Source organism: Saccopteryx leptura, chromosome 6, assembly GCF_036850995.1.
Source record: "Saccopteryx leptura isolate mSacLep1 chromosome 6, mSacLep1_pri_phased_curated, whole genome shotgun sequence".
In the NCBI taxonomy this organism is placed as follows: domain Eukaryota; kingdom Metazoa; phylum Chordata; class Mammalia; order Chiroptera; family Emballonuridae; genus Saccopteryx; species Saccopteryx leptura.
In genome coordinates, this window is record NC_089508.1 from 17,235,585 (window position 1) to 17,254,478 (window position 18,894).

Consider the following 18,894-nt stretch of genomic DNA (forward strand, 5'->3'; position numbering starts at 1 on the left):
CACGTCGTCCTGACTCCCTGTAAGCTCTGTGCAGCCAGAGACAGCATTTTTCCAACTGCTTTTGCTCACTGTTATTTCTCCTGAGCCTACAGCAGCTTGTGGCAGGATTCCAGAAGTTCACAGAATAAATGAACGTATCAAAAACGACTTTCAGATGATTACTTTGCTGGAAAAGACCATCTGTAAAAACACTTCAAAATCTTCAGTCTGAGGTTCCATAAGGAATCATCAAGGTAATATCTCAGAACAGACTACAAGGGGTTTTAGCCTACTCTAACCCATTCAGAGAGATTGAGGGATAAAGAAATGGATGAATAGTCCCCGAATACAAAGAAGCTCGATGACCTTACAAAAAGGTGTAGAACATGCAACTGGAAAATAATTGCAATTATGACAGTACCATTCTTGTTTTACAAAATCATATCAAATTCTGTGTCCTTATTTATTTATTTTTCTAAATTGAGAAGCAGAGAGGCAGAGAGACTCTAGCATGTGCCCAACTGGGATCCACCAGCATCTCACCAGGGGGCAATGCTCTGCTCATCTGGAGCATTGCTCCATTGCAACCAGAGCCATTCTAGAGCCTGAGGTAGATGCCATGGAGCCATCTTCAGAGCCCGGGCCAACTTTGCTCCAATAGAGCCTTGGCTGTGGGAGGGGAAGAGAGAGACAGAGAGGAAGGAGAAGGGGAGGGGTGGAGAAGCAGATGGACGCTTCTCTTGTGTACCCTGACTGGGAATCAAACCTAGGAGTTCCACATGCTGGGCCAATGCTCTACAACTGAGCCAACCAGCCAAGGTCATGTGTCCTTATTGACCCACAGTAGTGCTGACATGGGTCATTCTGACCCACTGTTACAAACCTCATTTGCTGAAAGGCATGTCTGATCACACCAGATACATAACACTGCAGTTCTGTGATGGTTATGGCCTGAATTCAGTCAAGTCTTTAAGATCTACCACACAAAAATTACATGTTTTTTGCTCATATAACACCAACAACTTATATATTTATATAGAGTCAGTGTGACAGTGAACTGTGTTTTAGTTGCATATACTTTACTGCTCCACAGGGTTAGAATCAATACAAAACAAGCCAGCATCTTTCAGAGCTATGGAAATGCTTATGCACTAATCACAAAGTATATGCACCTTTATGTTCATTGCAGCATTATTTACAACAGCCAAGATTTGAAAACAGTGCAAGTGCCCATCAGTGGATGACTGGATAAAAAAGCTACGGTACATTAACACAATAGACTACCACTCAACTGTAAAAAAAAATGAACTCCTGCGTTTTGCAACAGCATGAATGGACCCAGGGAGTATTATGTTAAGTGAAATAAGCCAGTCAGAGAAAGATAAGTACTGTATAATTTCATCTATACGTGGAATCTAATGAACAGATTAACAGACCAAATAGAAACAGACTAAGAGAGGCAGAAAGCAGACTGACTGATGTCAGAGGGGAGGGAGGTTGGAGAGCTGGGTGAAAAGATAAAGAGATTAAGCAAAAAGAAAACCCTTAGAGACACAAATAACAGCATGGGGATTAACAGGGAGAAGGAGGTGGTCAGCTTGAAGAGAATTAAAGGGGGGTAAATGGTGATGGAGGGAGACTTGACTGGAGGTGGTGAACACACAGTACAATATACAGATGATGTATGTATATTGTGCACCTAAAACCTGTATCATTTTATTAACCAATATCACCGCAATATTTCAGTAAAAATTTTATATATGTATATATATATGTGTATATATATATATATGAGCAAAAAGAAAGGCTTGTGAAAAATATATATAAACTGGATCCCAAAATATAAACATGGCCTACTTCCATAATTTCCCACCAATATATTGCATCCTATATGTAATATATATAATGGTAATGAAAAAAGTCAGGTGTCTCCTTCATGACAAGAATACAGATTTGACTCGGTGACATGGATTAGCACATAGAATGCAATTACACGGAGTATTTCCAGGTGAGTTACATGGTTCTGAGTCTAAAATATGAAAAATGTATTGCTTAAATCTATTTTGGTATCACTGGGAAGGTTCTGAATGTAAGTACTATAACATTTCTCATTGAATAAATGAGTTTTATAGTGCATCTTTTTGTCTTCAGAACACCTGTCATGCCGACATGCCAGGCTATGTTCAGGGACTATTTCTGGATGTCGAGAATAAAAGGGGGCAAAACAAACAGGGAAAAAATGATTATTTCTTATCTTTGACCCTCTCTTTCTCTCAAGGACATTTCTCCCCCCAAAAATATGATCCCATGTGGGTCAAAATAAAATCAAGTGATTTCCAAGACATAACATAAAACCTTAGATGAGAAGGTTCAGTAACATATCCAGTGTAGCTACATAGAGCACTCAGGAATAATTCAATGGAAAATAGTGAAAAGTTAGATTTTTAAAAACTATCATTAAAATAAATCTATACCGGTGGTCTTTTTCATTTGAATAAATTTTGGAATATGTTCCCCAAATATAGAGGGGTTTAAACATACAAGGAGGCCCCTTTAAAGTTTAACACACTGACAGAACACTGCTTTCATTTATGGTCAGCTCAGGTTTCAAACTTTACCGCAAATGCAAGATGCTTGTATTATCTTAACAATATATCTGTTTCTAAAAAAAACAAAATAGTTAAACTCACACACACACACACACACACACACACACACACACAATCAGGAGAACATCATTTTTCTTTTCTGTAAGGAAAGCAAGGTGCAGTGTGAGTGAGTCCACACCTCCCAGGCCCCTGTGCACATAGCTGCCACCAGAGGGAGGCAACACAGCTGAAAGAGGGTCCCATCACACACACACTCACACTGAAATGCACACACACTCTGTCTCTCACACACACACACTCACACGCACACTGAAATGCACACACACTCTGTCTCTCACACACACACACTCACACGCACACTGAAATGCACACACACTCTGTCTCTCACACACACACACTCACACGCACACTGAAATGCACACACACTCTGTCTCTCACACACACACACTCACACGCACACTGAAATGCACACACACTCTGTCTCTCACACACACACTCACACGCACACTGAAATGCACACACACTCTGTCTCTCTCACACACATACACACACATACTCACACTCAAGTCACATGAGAAGACAGTCTTGACTGGCTTTTCATCTTTGTCTCAGCTACTTGATGGCAATCCAGAAAAAGAGTTCTAATCATGCTCTGGCCAGATAGCTCAGTTAGTTGGTGAGAACATTGTCCAGATTTGTACAGGTTGTGGGTTCGATCCCAGGTCAGAGCACGTACAGGAACAGATTGATGCGTCTATCTCTCTCTAACTCTCTTCTTTTCTCACTAAAATCAATGAGCAAATAAAAAAAAAGAACATTTTTTTAAGTTAAATCTTCACTTGTAAATAAAACTAATAACTGAAATATTAGAGAGTAATGTAAAATCTGGGAGGATAAAAAATTTAATAGATTGAGACTAAAAGAGGGAGCATCATGTTTGAGATCAGATTGGATTACTTATTCCTTCCTTAGCTAAAACTACAACTGACTGAAATGCAGGCCCCCAGTGCTCAGGAGTATTGGAGCGGGTGTAGCAATGTGCACCCCCTAAAGTATTAATGGAAGTAGCAGATCTGCTCTTTTAAAACATTCAAGAAACAGGTCATGGAAAAAAGACACATGAGTGGGCAATTACTTAATGGGATGTGAATTCCCAATTTGCTTCTGTTGTCTCTAAAATCTTTCTCACCAGTTTCTAAAACTTAAAATTTTATAATAATAATCCAATTCCTTTGGATTAGAATGCCATCCTCTCTAATTATAACAGGCAAATATTCTTGGCAGACATTCTATCTATATATCAAGTGAATTGTATCTACCATTCCCAAACACTAGTACTTCACATTCATTCGTTCATCAAACACTTGCTAAAAGGCCACTTTGGACCTGATACAATGCAAGGTCCTTGTAATGCAAGGTGAACAAGACAGATAAAGACCCTGCAGTCAGAAAGGAGATGTTTAGAAAACAAGACAGAAAAAAAAATTTATTAAATAAAAACTACAAACTTGAGATGAGAAATATTAATATTGTGAACCATGTCATGAAAGACATAATGAAGTGTAACAATATTCGGAGGCTGTGGGTGTGGGTTAGATATGGTGGTCATGGACGGCATCATGGACAATGGGATTCCCAGAGAATGAGTAGTGTTACTGGGGGATCCAAGACAAAGGAAGGGTGCATGAGAGGAGAGGGGCTAATGCAATAGTCAGGCCTAAGTAACAGCAGGTGCAAAGGTGTAAGGGGAGAAGAGCCTGCCCTCTTCCAGGAAAGATCAACATGGATGGAGACATCCTATGCAAAATGGGTTGACTGGAGGACCAAGGATATGAAGGGCCCAGCCAAGCAAAGGCTTGTGGCTTTGGCAAATCACTAGAATTTTATTCTAAGGTCACTGGAAAGCCTACACTTACATGGACTAGAGCCAGGAGGGTATGGAGAGTGAAGATAAAGATCAAAAGGAACCACCAAATCTATACAGCAAAAGTTGAAATCTATACGGGTGGGAAAGTATGATGAACTTGAACAAGAAATGTCATCAAGAAAAGGAGCTTGGAGAGGAAAAGTGAGCTCCAAACTTCTTCTGCCAGAATTTTCCCTTCAAATGTCCTGTTCATAGAGCCTCTCCAATATACCCCCCCCCACACACACACACACACGCATTTTTACCAGATGTTGAAAATTCTCTTTTGAAATACATGATGTATGAATAATAACTAAATAAATGAAATACAGCTTGACTAAACAAGAACTTTGGTGTCAAGGTGAGACACCCATGCTGGGTAAAGACAGCCATGTCATTAATTAGAAGGGTCTCTCCCCTTCCACCAGGAGCACTGAAGCCTGCCACCCTGCTTAGCATCATGCCCCTTCCACGGGAAAGGCCGACCACCTGCTGTTTCCTAGCAAGCAAATTGGTCCCTGCCTATAAATTATTCTATGTGGTGAAGAAAAGCTTCTTCTTCTTTTTTTTTTTTCCTGAAGCTATAAGCACAGCCTGGTAAGCAACCATAGATAATTTGAAAGGCAGCTTTTAGTGACCCTAATGACAAAAACGTTACAAGTGCAGTGCAGGGGCTGACAAGGCTGCATCGTTCATGAGCATCTGAGCTGTCTGACCTGAGCACCGGGGTTGCCCAGGCTCAGTGGCAGTGAGGGGGCCCCCACTCAAGAGGTTCAGGAACCCACACATTACCTATGTCTACCTGAAACCTGTTCACAGATTTCTAGACCCAAGACTCCTCACAAGTAGTGAGATAGATACTCTTTTGGGGAAGTCATGGGTGCAGGACTTAGTGAAGTACATTTCTAGGTGAAGCAACACCCCCACCCCCACCCCCACCCCCGCTTTAGCTACCTCTGGACGTGGTAAAGCCCCAGGCCTGGGACTTTCTCAGAATGTTCTCTCTTCCTAACTCTCCTGCTCACGCCTCAGGGAAATCGGAGAATGGGAGTAATCTCAAAAGTAGTGAGAGCTCCTTCAGGAGCTGAAACTGACCACAGTACCATGCTCAGAGCAATGACCCACACCCTCCCATCAAGACAAGTCATATCCTCATGGTACGACAGTCTGAAGCCTGGGGCGCCCCTCCTGGGCTACGCTCTATGTAGACAGGTTCCAAAATTTCTGCCACTAACCACCTCCCAGTGTCTGGGTGGGCTTCTACACTGGGCCCTTCCCCCAAGGTGATGGCACCTCTATGCCCGGTCATCTAGGGGAAGAAGTGTGCAGACCCGGTGTGTGTGCGTGCAAGGCCGCTTTGGGTTTCAAGATGGTTGGGGACCAATTCTCTCTGTGCTGCCACTTTCCATGCAGAACTTTGGTAAAGTTTGAGAATTCTGAAGTCAGTCCTACCTGGCCTTCCACAACACTTAGAAAGGCAGATCAGTCACAGGAAAACTGTACATACTTTTAAAACAATTTTTTGTTGATATGATTTAGAACTTTTGATAGATTAGGGCCATGGTAGGCCTCTCTCTGACTCGTGCCCAAGGCCTACAAACCTCTGGGCAGGCTCCTGATGGCAGTAGCTCTTCACGTGATGTGTTACTGAATCAATAAAAACATCGCCATTGAATTTTATTTCCTAAGCACATCTTCAGGCTGAAAGAAATATAAAAGTCTTAAGAGGCTTATTAATAACTCATAAGTATTGGTAGAATTGCTAATTTCCCAAATTTAGCAAAAAAATTCATTCATTCATTCACTGTTGAATGCATACTATATGACAGGTAGTAAACTGTTATAAACTGAATTGTGTTCTCCCAAACTCATTTGCTGATATCCCAATCCTCAGTGTCTCTTATTGTGACCCTACGCAGATACAGGATCTTTAAAGAGGTTATTAAGTTAAAATCAGGTCATTCAGATGGGCCCTAATCCTTATAAAAATACAGAGATAGATGCTCACTTCAATAGTTCATTATAAAGTGGAAAGGAAAATATGCCACAGAAGACTCAGTGATAAAGAAACGGCTCGCTTACATCCTATATTCATAGCAGGACTGTAGAGTAAACTTGACTGTAAAAAGAGGAAGAGTTTGCCGTCTGGACACCCACTTTGGACCTCATTTCAGCCTAGCAGCCTCTGAAGAAGCATGTCTCATTCCTGGAGTTCAATATCTTTCTCTGGGTGCCACGGTCATACCCCTAGCAGTTTCAAGAACCCTTTCACCCCCTACTTTTCAGACCAATAAATAATGACTTCATATCATCAATGACAATCCATTAACAAAAAATAAAAGCTACTAAGTGGTTATTAAGAATAGTAGTAATTACTGATTCTAATTACTTTCTCAGACTCTAAAAATCATTGATGTGCTTCAATCCTTTCTTGGGTTCTCCAAGTCAACAACTCCCAAATCTAAGTGTCTTCTCAGAGAGATAACATCCATGGGTGGAGAGAGCAGACTTCCAGGTCAACACTTGCTCAACCTTGTGTTATAAAGAGCCAACCCCACTCTGATAGTGGTGTAATGCCTTGTGTAAAGAGATATCATCTGAAATCCAACAGATCAAACATTCTCAACAAGGGTGATATCATCCCCACAGGGTAAAAATGGGGACTCAGGGAACAGAGAAGCAATTCTTAGATATTATGAGAGTTTATGGCCTTCCAAGTGGTCACAGTCCATAAATACATACACAATATATCTGCTGTATTAAAATGTCATAAGCAAAGAGGGGCTTTAGGTGAAAAAAATAAGCAACCTCCTTACAGGAGTCAATAATGAAAAAGGTTTTAGAGACACTGCCATAGCCGATGAAGCAAAGAAGAAAAATAGCAGCAAACATGCGCTGAGTGAAACTAGGCAATACACAAAGCCACATGCTGAGATCTGCCAGCTCATCTCATTCTCATGGCAACCCAATGGGATAGACATTATTATCGTATAACCATTTTAGTGATGTAGAAATGGAGTTATAAAGTGTTTAAGTAATTTTCCCAAGATTACAGAGCTTAGATATATAGGAGCTGGCACATCTGAAACAGAAGCTTTCTTACCAATATTCTACTTGATCAATATTTTGATCAATATACCAGAAAGCGCTGCGCTCTCATGCCCTAGTGAAATACACAGACCACACCCCTGATGTTCCAGCTGTTGGGCGCTGCTAAGATATTCTCCTGGTACCTTCACACATGTTCTTGACCATCAAGCTCTGTGCTTACCAAGAGATACAAACTATATTATGCTGATGACACTTGTGCACTGTAATTATATAGTAAGAACACATAAGAGTAAAAAAGAAAAGAGTTACTGCAATGAAAACCTAGTTGGATGGTTTAGGAAAACATTAATGGCAAATCAGTGACATTGCTGGCAGGGGGTGGGGTACTGGAGATAGAGATGGAGAGGACAAAATCTTAAAATTCCTTTATGATTTACACTCAGATTACCCTCCGACTGCTTAAATGTTTTCATTCCAATATAAGAAAGCAAACAAAAAAATCAGAAATAATGCATGTGGTGGAGAAAATATTATTAGTCCAATCAGTGGTTTCTTAGACTTGGGCACTGCATCAAAAGTTTGGCAAATTCATGTCCACTGAAGTGTGTGTGTGTGTGTGTGTGTGTGTGTGTGTGTGTTATTATTAAACATTTTAAATGATTTCTTTTTTTTTTTTTAGAAAATGAAACTTAATGGGGTGACATTGGTCAATAAGAGTACATAGGTTTCCGGTAAACGTTTCTATAGTATTTGAACTGTTGACAGTGTTGTGTGCCCATCACCCAAAGACAAAACATTTTCAAATGCTTTCTGCACTAAAATGACTTCCCAGTTATATATGATGGATAGTAGGTGGCTCGTACACTAAATACATTTTCAAAAGCGCATCATGGTTCTACCAGCCTTAAAACCTGGAAAACCTGTGACTTATTGAGGCTAAACTCAAGCAAAAGTGCTAAGCACCATCCAATGGTGAGAGCTACCATTACCGAAATAAATAAAAAAAAGCTCTTTATTCCCAGCTAAATTTTCAAGTTATTGAAAGCAAAATGTAGCAGAGAGAAAAGAAAAAAACTGGGCACTGTAAGTGGGCTTTCTCCACAAAAGAGAGAGAAAACAGATAGAGAAAGAAATTATAGAAAGAGAGAGAGAGAGAGGGAAAAAAAAGACATTAGGGGGGAGGTGGGGAAAAAGAGAGAGGTATAAGTTTAAATAGAATCAGATGGAAAAGCCTGGGTTGTTATTAAAGAGAAAAATGAAAAAGCCCAGTTGAAATCTTCTAGACCCAGGCACTTCAGACTACCTGAATTATTTATCAGGTGCACTGAAGTTAAACCCCAAAGAGCTAAGGGTTCTCAGCTGCGTCTCCTTTGTGCCCTGTGATGATTCTGAAGCCTACATGTCAAAGACTGGAGTTTTTGCTAACCAGCACTGACAGCCAGACAAGCTGGGCAGGCCACTGCCCAGTCCTCCCATTTCCTTTGCTAATCCCTGCATTCCACCACTCAGTGCACACATACAGCAGCCAAGATTAATTCCTCCCATTTTCTAAGCCCTCTTTGAAGATATTTCTCTAGCCCTGCTCTGAATGGTGGGTATTTAGAGCAATTTAGGTTACCTGCATCCGTTATTCCCTCTACCATTAGTCCAATTTCAAGAATAGTAAGAACATTAAAAAAATTACTCTGTTTTAAAAACAATCCTTGTCTTGTTTATCTTGCTTCTAATGTTGGTTTTTTTCCCCCTCCATTTTAGGGAAGTTTTCTTTCGAATTCTCCATTTCTTCACCCACAGTAATTTGTGTAAACAAATGCTGCCCAAGGCCATCATTAATCCTTAAAGTGTGACCTACTGTGAATAACAATGTTCAAAGACTTGGGTTTGTTTGTGAGAAGTCAAAGATATGGAGTCCTTGAAAAATTTACAATTTAGCTGGGTAAATAAAGTATGCACACACTGGGGAAGATTACCAGGCAACAGATGAATGCGTGAAAAATCCGTGAAATAAGGTATAAACCAGAGGAAGAGTTTGGAAACATTTATCTCCTGAACAGTCCACTGAAACAAGCATGTCACTTAACTTGCCCGGGCTTCACGCCACGCAGCTCTTTGGAAGGAGAAGGACTCGACTATATCTAAGCTTCTTTCCAATTCTAAAATTAGTGACAATTTCTAACACACCCCAACCGCCCAAATCAGCAACAAAAGACCTCCACAAAAAATATTTTTAAAAATTAATAAAACAGGGTGAGATTAATTGAGAAAGAGCCTTCAAAGTCTTTGAGTTCATATAAATATATTAAAGAAAACAACTCACCCAGACTTCGACAAAAACAGTACATTTCAAGACGTCAAAATAGGTCCCGTCAAGATGCAATGAAAAGTCACTCTCTTTGTTACCCAGAGATCTGTACAATTTTAATCTCTAAACTTTTCTCTGTTCCTAATCCAGATCTCACTTACCTGCCAAGATCTGAAAAAAAAAAAAAAATAGAAGAGAAAAGAAAAACTAAAGAAGGAACCCCTTCATCTTCTATCAGAAGTTATTTATCTGCCCTTATCTTGTCCTCAACAGAGAGCTTCATTTATCAATGAACAATAAGAAAGGGCAAGTTCTTATATGCTAGTTTTGACTTTATCAGTTATTCAGTCAGTCATTATTCTTGAAAGCATTTTGACACATCTTTTTCTACCTCTATTTTAATAATAAATGTCCAGAACCTCCACTTTCCTCTTCTCTATGAACACAAGCAAAGGGGCTCCTATCTATTGTTCTCCAAAATTTACATCACTGAACAGCTTCTGCAGTTAGGAACTCGGCTTGTCCTAAGTGGAGGGCTCTGTACTATGTGTCTTCAGGGAATTCACAAGTGTACCAATTCAAGTCCTTCTCTGCATGATAGTTAGGAGAAAGGAAGACAAGGAAGATGGATAGATGCCTAACTGAAGTTAGAAAGTCACAAACCCCATAAGTAGTGGTATCCACCAAATTATATCCAGGCAGAAAAGAGATGGAATATTTGATTGGGGACTTGAAGAAAAATGTCTGTTTAGTTCCAAAGAAGAAAATCTCTTCAAGACTTCCCTAACCTCCCTCCCTCCCACAACTAAACCTGAGAAGAGAGATGATCATAACCTGGGGTTATGAGAGATTTTTCTCTGCAGTATACCTTCCAAAAGGTTATTCGTTTCATTTTATAGGAATGAAGGATTCCATGCAGAACTCACAGGCATCCAAGGATACAATGTCCACTTAGAACATTTTAGCAAATTGGTCTCTAATAAATAAATTGCCAGATCCATTCAGCTACCGGACAAATTGGTCACTGGTGTGAACAAAAGCTTCCAACAGCAAAATTATGCCTACCCTTTCTATCTCCCCCTCTTCCAAATAATGGGATGTTTCGCCAAATCATAGTTGACTGTACTGAATGTAGAGCCTCGTGAAGCGACTCTCACTCAGGGAACTCTAACTTGGCCTTGACCAAACCCCGACAAAGACAAAGAGAATGCAGAATGTAACCAATTTCTCCAATTCGTCCCCCAAGCTTCAGGGTGCTTTCATAAAGTCAGAGGTGCCACCTGGCCTTCCAGTGATGACTCCGGGAGGGGAAAGAGCCAGGAGCACACCAGGCGTGACTCCGTCAGGGTAACTCCAAATCGAGAGTACAGGGAGAGGTGGCTTCAGCAGGAAGCTGACACTGAAAACCTGGAAGAAATGCATCCTCACAGGAAAAGCCAGTTTTGTCAACAGTGAGCAAAGAAAATAAAGTAGCTGTATAGATATGTACAATTTATATGCCTTTGTGTGAATATATCGTATCTATCAATATGTAAATATATGTATATACACAAAATATATTTTATTATCCTTTACTATAAATAAATGACAAATTTTAGCTATACTTTAAAAAAAGTGTCTATTGTGAAAAGAACTTTTCTTCCAGACCAACCAAGAAGCTCTGTTTGTCCCAGACAATGAATTCTCTAACCTGACCTCCAGAAGCAACCACTGGTATAACCTGGTGTTCAGAACATTCCGTGGAAGACTCAAGGATACACCTCCCATTTCCCAGCTATGGGCCATATACAGGGCCAGCCTTTGCTAATACTGTTCTTCGCAATCCACAGCTCTGTGGCTTTACCAATATAATTATTAAAGAGTCAGCATTTGAATAAAATATACACAATACTCACCCATACATCTCTATTAAGACAGGTCTCGTCATCAGTCCCGTTTCAGAGTGACAAACTGAGGCTCAAGCAGTTCCACCCATTTGTTCAAGTTTGCCTAAGTAGTGGGTGGCAGAGCTGGGATTGAAGACCAAGTGATTCCAGAATTGTGCTTTTCCCTTTGGGGTGAGGTCGTTAAGGCTTTTCTCCCAGGCCACTAATTCAGTGAAGCTCGCCATTCCCCACTGCTCCGGCAGCCTCTGTCCTCTACTATCCAGAGACTGGCAGTCTCTCTGGGGAACGGGTGATGTTGGGCAGAATTTTAGTCCTGGCATCCTGGCTGTGTTCCAAGACCTCTTTATTAGGATCATGCTGCGTCATTTAAAGTTCAAAGGGGCTTGTAAGCAATGCTGATCTAATGGCTCAACAATGGTTTATGAGTCCATGGAGAGTTCAGCCCAGCCCTGATGGGACTGGACTGCCCCTTTACTGCCTGCCTCGGGACACATCCCACCAGTTGGTCTTCTGCACGTCTTACTTTCTTTCAATATCATCCTCCACTCCCTTCAGCACTTTTGCCTCTATCTCCGCACCTTCATTGCCTTCCTGGGCCTTCATCCCTGCTGAACGAGCAGCAGAACCCACTCCCTTTCTAAGTTAACCTTGTCTTCTTCACTCCAACTCCTCCTAACCCCCCTGCCTACTCTAGGACATGGCTTCCTTTCGTTCATTTGATTCTATTTTTAAATATATAAAATGAGGCTAATATCTCTCTTTCTGGATGGATAAAAGACAAAATTAGTCATTCGACAAACATCTACTAAGCATCTGGAACAGATCAGGTGTGCAATGTGTGCATATGTCAAAGATTTGCTTTCCAACGAAGCTTTCTTTGATGACAAAGATGATCAGGTCTTCACTGTTCCAAAACCTCTTTCTCAGCACTCAACGTCCAACAAACTTGAACTCTCACTCCATCTTTCTCTGTGCATTCATGGAAATCATCTCTATTTCTTCCACACTGGCTCCTTATAGCCCATCTTACACTACCCTGAAATGCTTTTATAACTCCTCCTTAAAAATCCCACAATAGGATTTCAAAATACAAAACCCAGTGGTCTTTAACCCTCCTTCTTGCTGCCATCCCTGCAAGGATGGAGCCTCCTGAACACTTTTCCTGTCCCTGATCTCACCTCCGCCAGTTTCTCTGATAGCCTGTCAGTCTGCCTCTCACTTTCCGACCACATCTGTTTTTCTTCCCAACCGCTGGATGTGGACAGTCCTCAGACTTCTTGCCTTATATACTTTCTCTTCAATACATGAAAAAAATTCTACCGCTTTAATTTTACAAAACTGGTGCTCAAGTCCTCAATGCAGTTCCAACATCTGATCAGAAATTCAGTTCTATATTTCCATACCCATGGGCATTACCAGCCATACCTCCAATCTGGAACTTCAAACCAAATCTCTCAGGTTTTTCTTCTGACTTCTCCATTTTCGACTGACAGCAGTAACACCCTTTCTGTTGCCCACAGTAGAGAGGTCATCACTCCTCCTCTGCCCTCCTAACTTACCACCCAGAGGAGTCATGAGTGACGACAATTCTTTCTTATCGCCTCCCTCTTCAGATATTTATTGCTTCCCCCATAAATGAGCTAAACTCGCCTTTGCCCCATACCTCATTGTCTCCAGTCTCTTTTCCTAAATCACCCTCAGCTATGTGCAGGTAAACATCCTGAAGTGTCATTGTGTCACCCGACTTAAAACTTTATTTCTCCTGCCTGTGAGGATCATGGCACTTCAACTTTTCTATTGCTGGATGCCGCCTATCTTTTTAATGGGGTTCTGGGTTTATATTCCAGACTGACCACTTCCTAGCTGTGTGACCTTGAGGAAGTTACTTAATCTTCCTGTGACCTGGTTTTCTTGTTTATAAAATATACACGCATTTGTTAACTCGCTGATGAAAGAAAAGATGAATGGATGATTAAACTAAATGTCTAAGGTGCAACATAAGAAGGAGATAACTTGATTGTGTGTGGTACTGTTAGACCTATTTGATAATTCTTCAGCTATATTTAGTCCTTCAATTTTGCTAGTCCAATGTGTACAGAGGGAAACATTAAGTTTTATAGTTAGAGAAACCGGAGTTCAATTCTTGAATATTCTAAAGAGTAGCTGTATGATACTGGTAGTCATTTAACTGAACAGTCCAGGTTTTCTCCTGGTGAATACTTACCATACCAGGTTACTTTAAAGATGAGGAATAGTAGCGCATTTGATGGCAGTGATTAAGATTAGTCTTGAGAATGGTCTAAAGAATAAGCAGACATCTCTGACATTAGAAAATATTTTTAGCTCATTGGATCAAGAGTATTTCATGGGGATAAAAGCTGTTTGCATTTATCAGCTGAATTTTAAACAAAGCAAAACCCATTTCCCTTATTTCATTGTAACATAGCTGCATAAAATTTGTTATATATGGTTAAGTCATTTACTCAACACTACTTTTTAAAAAGAAGCTATCTGAATAGCAGAAAGATGTAAAGCCACAGATTCCAGAGGCATGGGTCTTGGTCTGAGTTTTGTCACTAAATAGACGTGTGACTGGCCTGTGGTGGCGCAGTGGATAAAGCATTAACCTGGAACGCTGAGGTCGCTGTTTCAAAACCCTGGGCTTGCCAGGTCAAGGCACATATGGGAGTTGATGCTTTCTACTCCTCCCCCCTTCCTTTCTCTCTCTTCTTTCTCACTCCTCTCTAAAAATGAATAAATTAGAAAATAAAATTTAAATAGACGTGTGACCTTGGGGAAAGTCATTTCACATTTCTGGGCTTGAGCATTTTTATAATGCCTGAGGGTGCTTGTGGCCTGAAAACTCGATGAGTTCCAGGAATAGAGTCATCCACTGCATCTATTTGAGAAGTGTCTTTAAGATTGGGAGAATTCAGTGGACTGGATTGTCACCATCAGAAGTTAAACTCTGTGAGAAATACATTGGACATAAAAAGCTGATGATGATGACAGAGAAGGCTTGTTTTCCTGAATCTGCTTCCAGTACCTACTTTCTCATAAGTATCACTTAGGCTCTGCAACTTAAAATCACAAATATCTAAGGAAGTTTAGAATTCCAGCAGAATGATTTTACTCAATTTGAAATACACCTGTTTGAGTCTAGGATGAATAAATGCAGTCAGATAGACTCATGCGTTCAAGTATCTTCTCTGCCACTAATGAGTTGTGAGCAACTATTAAGTAAATAATTATACTTCTTTAATTCAAAATCCCTTACCACATGGTTAATAAAGATTACATGAGGGCACTTATGCAAACCCTTTACTTAGAAAATGGTCTGAATTGAGTAAATGCTCAATATATGGTAAAAACTATTTCATCATCACACTTGGGCTTTGTCTATATGAATTAACTAGATTAACAGTTTTAAATGAAGCAACTTAAATGAAATAGTAACCAGGGTAGACAAGCCATTAAAGAGAGTCTAAAACCAAGAGGATCAGGGGTTTATTTCCCAACTGCAGACAGCGATGTTTATGACTGTAAATAACTCCACTTTGTTGGTGTAAAAAAAATGCCAACACAACATATCATCGCTGCACTCCTGCTCAGCTGTGACATCCTGTCAGTCAGTATATAATTTTAAGCCACACATCTTACTGTATAATTCACCAACATTTTTGGATTTCTGGAGAAGCAGGAATGACTGAAGTTGAGAGAAAACAGGGTGTCTCTGTGAACAGACCAGACTTCTCACAAGTTCTTTACACGCTCTAAATGTCTTAAAGTCAACTGGATTTTGTTATTTCTGGTACTATACCTTTAACTATGAAAATAGTGCAGTAGAAGAAGAAATAACCTCATAGACTTTTGTCGTTTAGCTAGGAAGGGTGACCAGCAAAAGCCAGGAAATAAACAGAAAAACCAAACTAGTAATGACACCTCCATGGTGTCTTTCTTCGTAAAAAACTCAAGTGTCTCACCTGACCAGGTGGTGGCGCAGTGGATAGAGCGTTGGACTGGGATGCAGAAGACCCAGGTTCGAGACCCCGAGGTCACCAGCTTGAGCGCGGGCTCATCTGGTTTGAGCAAAGCTCACCAGCTTGAACCCAAGGTTGCTGGCTTGAGCAAGGGGTCACTGTCTGCTGTAGCCCCCCCCAGTCAAGGCACATATGAGAAAGCAATCAATGAACAACTAAGGTGTCGCAATGAAAAACTGATAATTGATGCTTCTTATCTCTCTCTGTTCCTGTCTATCTGTCCCTATCTATCCCTCTCTCTGACTCTCTGTCTCTGTAAAAAAAAAAAAAAAAAAATCAAGTGTCTCCTAATGGATCACCTCACTTACACTTTTCTCCAATATTAATAAGAGACTACACGCTGAGTACTATAGAGAAATATAGCTCATGCCTAAATCACTAACATTTCTCTTCATCTTTCTTTCATGCCTTGACATATTTTTTCTCATTTTCCAGCTCCTTGAGCTACATTTTTCCCTATTATATTTTAATTGACTTTTTATATTATTTTGCTTGAAAAGATACTTTTGAGTTCAAAAGCACCCAAGTAGTCATACCTCCTAATAGGCAAAGTCAAATATCTTATTTAATTTGTTCCACATTTTGATGGCAAATTCTGATTTGCCTCTTTATTTTTTCCTTTCAACCCAATAAAATAAGGCTAGAGCTAAAAATAATAGAGGGAGAGAAGAAAATAGTTTTGTCATTCAGACACTGATCAGATTCACCTTGACTTCACTGCCACAAAACTATTGTTTTTAAATCTGTGTTTGCTTTCTCAAAATCAAATAGCTAAAGCCACACGCTACCTCCCAGCTCTCCACTCTACCATTTTAATCAATCAAAAGTAAACACATCATATAACAAGGCACGGTTAGCATGTTTGGATCTGTCTAGTAGCTTGGTAAATGCTCGCCTCCAAAACATCCGCATTCTCCCAGGTACCACGGTGATAGGCAGGAAGAATTTCAACAGTGAAAATATTTTTAAAAGAAAAGAAGAAGAAGGAGAAGATAAAAAAGAAAAAGAAAGAAAACAAAAGATCTTTCAAAAGATGATAGGTTCAGCTACTTTGCACATTGGACAAATCCAGAACACAAATTCACACACTGAAATCCTTTTTTCACATTAAAAAAAAAAGACTTCAAAAAAATTGTTGTCTTGCATTTCTATGTACTGTCTAGTTTAGTCCACAATTCTGCAAGGCATAAAGCGTGACAAATAGCAAACAAAGATACTAGAGCATCTCAAAAACAAGGGGGAAAAATTACATAAAAAGCATGTGTCCAACTGTTTTTATATTTAGAGGAACATTAAATTTCTTGTGAAGATGAAGGCTGGTAGCTATTTAATGAGTCCCACCTGACTCCCTGAGGAAGGTCTGTGTCATTCGCCAGATCTGGAAGAGAAGATAATGTGTGAAAACAAATGACTGTAAAACTCAGAGGAGCCTGTTTCCTGGCCCCTGGGCGAGGCGCAGCCTCCCTGCCCTGTGCAGCGAAGGAGACAGTTTGTTTGTTGTACACCAGTATTTTAAAAGGCTCTTCCGTTGAACAGTCAAAAAATGAACTTGAACTGTAATTTCCTGAGAGATGCAGCCGCAACCCTGACTGAAAAGGAATGAAAAGGAGCTTGATCCCAACTGCAGAATTCTCAAGCATCTCCAAACACACCCCAGGGGGACTTGTGGAGGTTGACTCTGAGTGACAAAGCAAGCGAGGAGCATGCTCACCTCTTGCTAGTTAAGTGAACCGTTCTTAAACCTCCATGGCGTCAAGAAAATATATATGTGAAACAGGAAAACAGAGCGAAGCAGAAACGGCCTCGTTTTCCCTCTGGGCCTGTTATTTGATAGTGAGAATTTATCCCCCTATAGAAATATCTATGGCTTTTACTTCTGGGCTCTTCTATCTTAGGACTTCAAAGAAAATTCTGGATATTAATCCTATTGATGCCCTTTGAACGTGGTAGACATTTATACTTCAGATAAAAGCAGGACATCAAATCCTAAGCTCTTTTCATATAGACTTCAAAAACTTCCTCCATATCTTTGAAAGGGATCATGGTTTCTCGTAGCTATGTGCATACACACATGCATAAATAAACAAATGTAAATGCACATTCAGAACACGTGCCTACCAATGATGAGAGTATGCTCAGTGCCAAGCATCGTATCAGCAATACCCACAAAATGTGGATAGGCCAGTATTACTAACCTATTTTCCAGACTTTTTAACATCTATGAACCCTGACCGGTTGACTCAGCAGTAGGAAGTCTTGGGTTCGATTCTCAGTCAGGGCACACAGGTGAAGTGACCATCTGCTTCTCCACCCTCTCCCCCCTCTTTATCTGTCTCTCTCTATATATTCGTCTCCCACAGCCATTGCTTGAATAATTGGTTCGAACAGAGTTGGCCCTGGGTGCTGAGAATAGCTCCATGGCCTTGCTTCAGGCACAAGAACAGTTCAGTTGAAGAGCAATGGAGCAACAACCCCATATGGGCAGAGCATTACCTGGTAGGGGCCTTGTTGGGTGGATCCCTGTTGGGGCGCATGTAGAGTTTTTCTCTACCTCCCTGCCTCTCACTTAACTGAAAAAGAGGAAAAGAAATATCTACATTTAAGAAAAGTGAAATAATTTGCTCAAATTTACACAGACTACAAAACATCAGCTCTTGAATTTAGGATTATGCAATTTCCTTCACTGAGGACCAACTTGAGCAAGACCCTGGCAGCCAACGTCAGCCGCTGCACCATGACCTACATTTCCAACCTCCTGCTAAAGTGCCACTTCCTGGACAGACTTGGGACCTGCCTTCGGGTCAAGCCTCTGTCCCTCTCGTCTGTAGAGTTTCTTCTATTCCTCCTTTGCTGCCTTCTCCTTGTATCAGATGGATTGTCCCATCTGTCCTTTCCTTTTCCCAAACACCTTTCCTGGACCTATTCTTATTCTAAGTCAGAAGTCAACACTGTCTCATTTTAAGGGATCATTAATAGTAGGAAACCCTCTCTAAACAAGATAAATTATTGCAAAATGTACTCTTATCTGCAGCAAGGCCCCAGGGATGCATAGAAAGGAAGCCACGTTGATGAGTAACAGACACTGGGCTGGTGTTTGGGGCAGAACATGCTGCCCCATGTG

At 40.5% G+C, this 18,894-nt stretch overlaps 1 protein-coding gene across 6 annotated transcripts in view; it reads right to left on the minus strand.

The window, feature by feature from the left end:
- The window catches only part of FLRT2 (fibronectin leucine rich transmembrane protein 2), a 96,718-nt gene that overhangs the window by 12,088 nt on the left and 65,736 nt on the right, over positions 1 to 18,894 (minus strand). Inside the window, exon 1 of one of the 6 annotated variants that reach the window (XM_066387914.1) lies at positions 11,743 to 11,760. The exons of 4 other annotated variants lie outside the window; for them this stretch is intronic. The gene's annotated coding sequence lies outside the window, so the exon portion shown is untranslated. Of the gene's footprint in view, positions 1 to 6,095; positions 6,169 to 11,742; positions 11,761 to 18,894 lie in introns of those variants that run through there. One more of the 6 variants, XM_066387915.1, reaches the window with a different exon arrangement.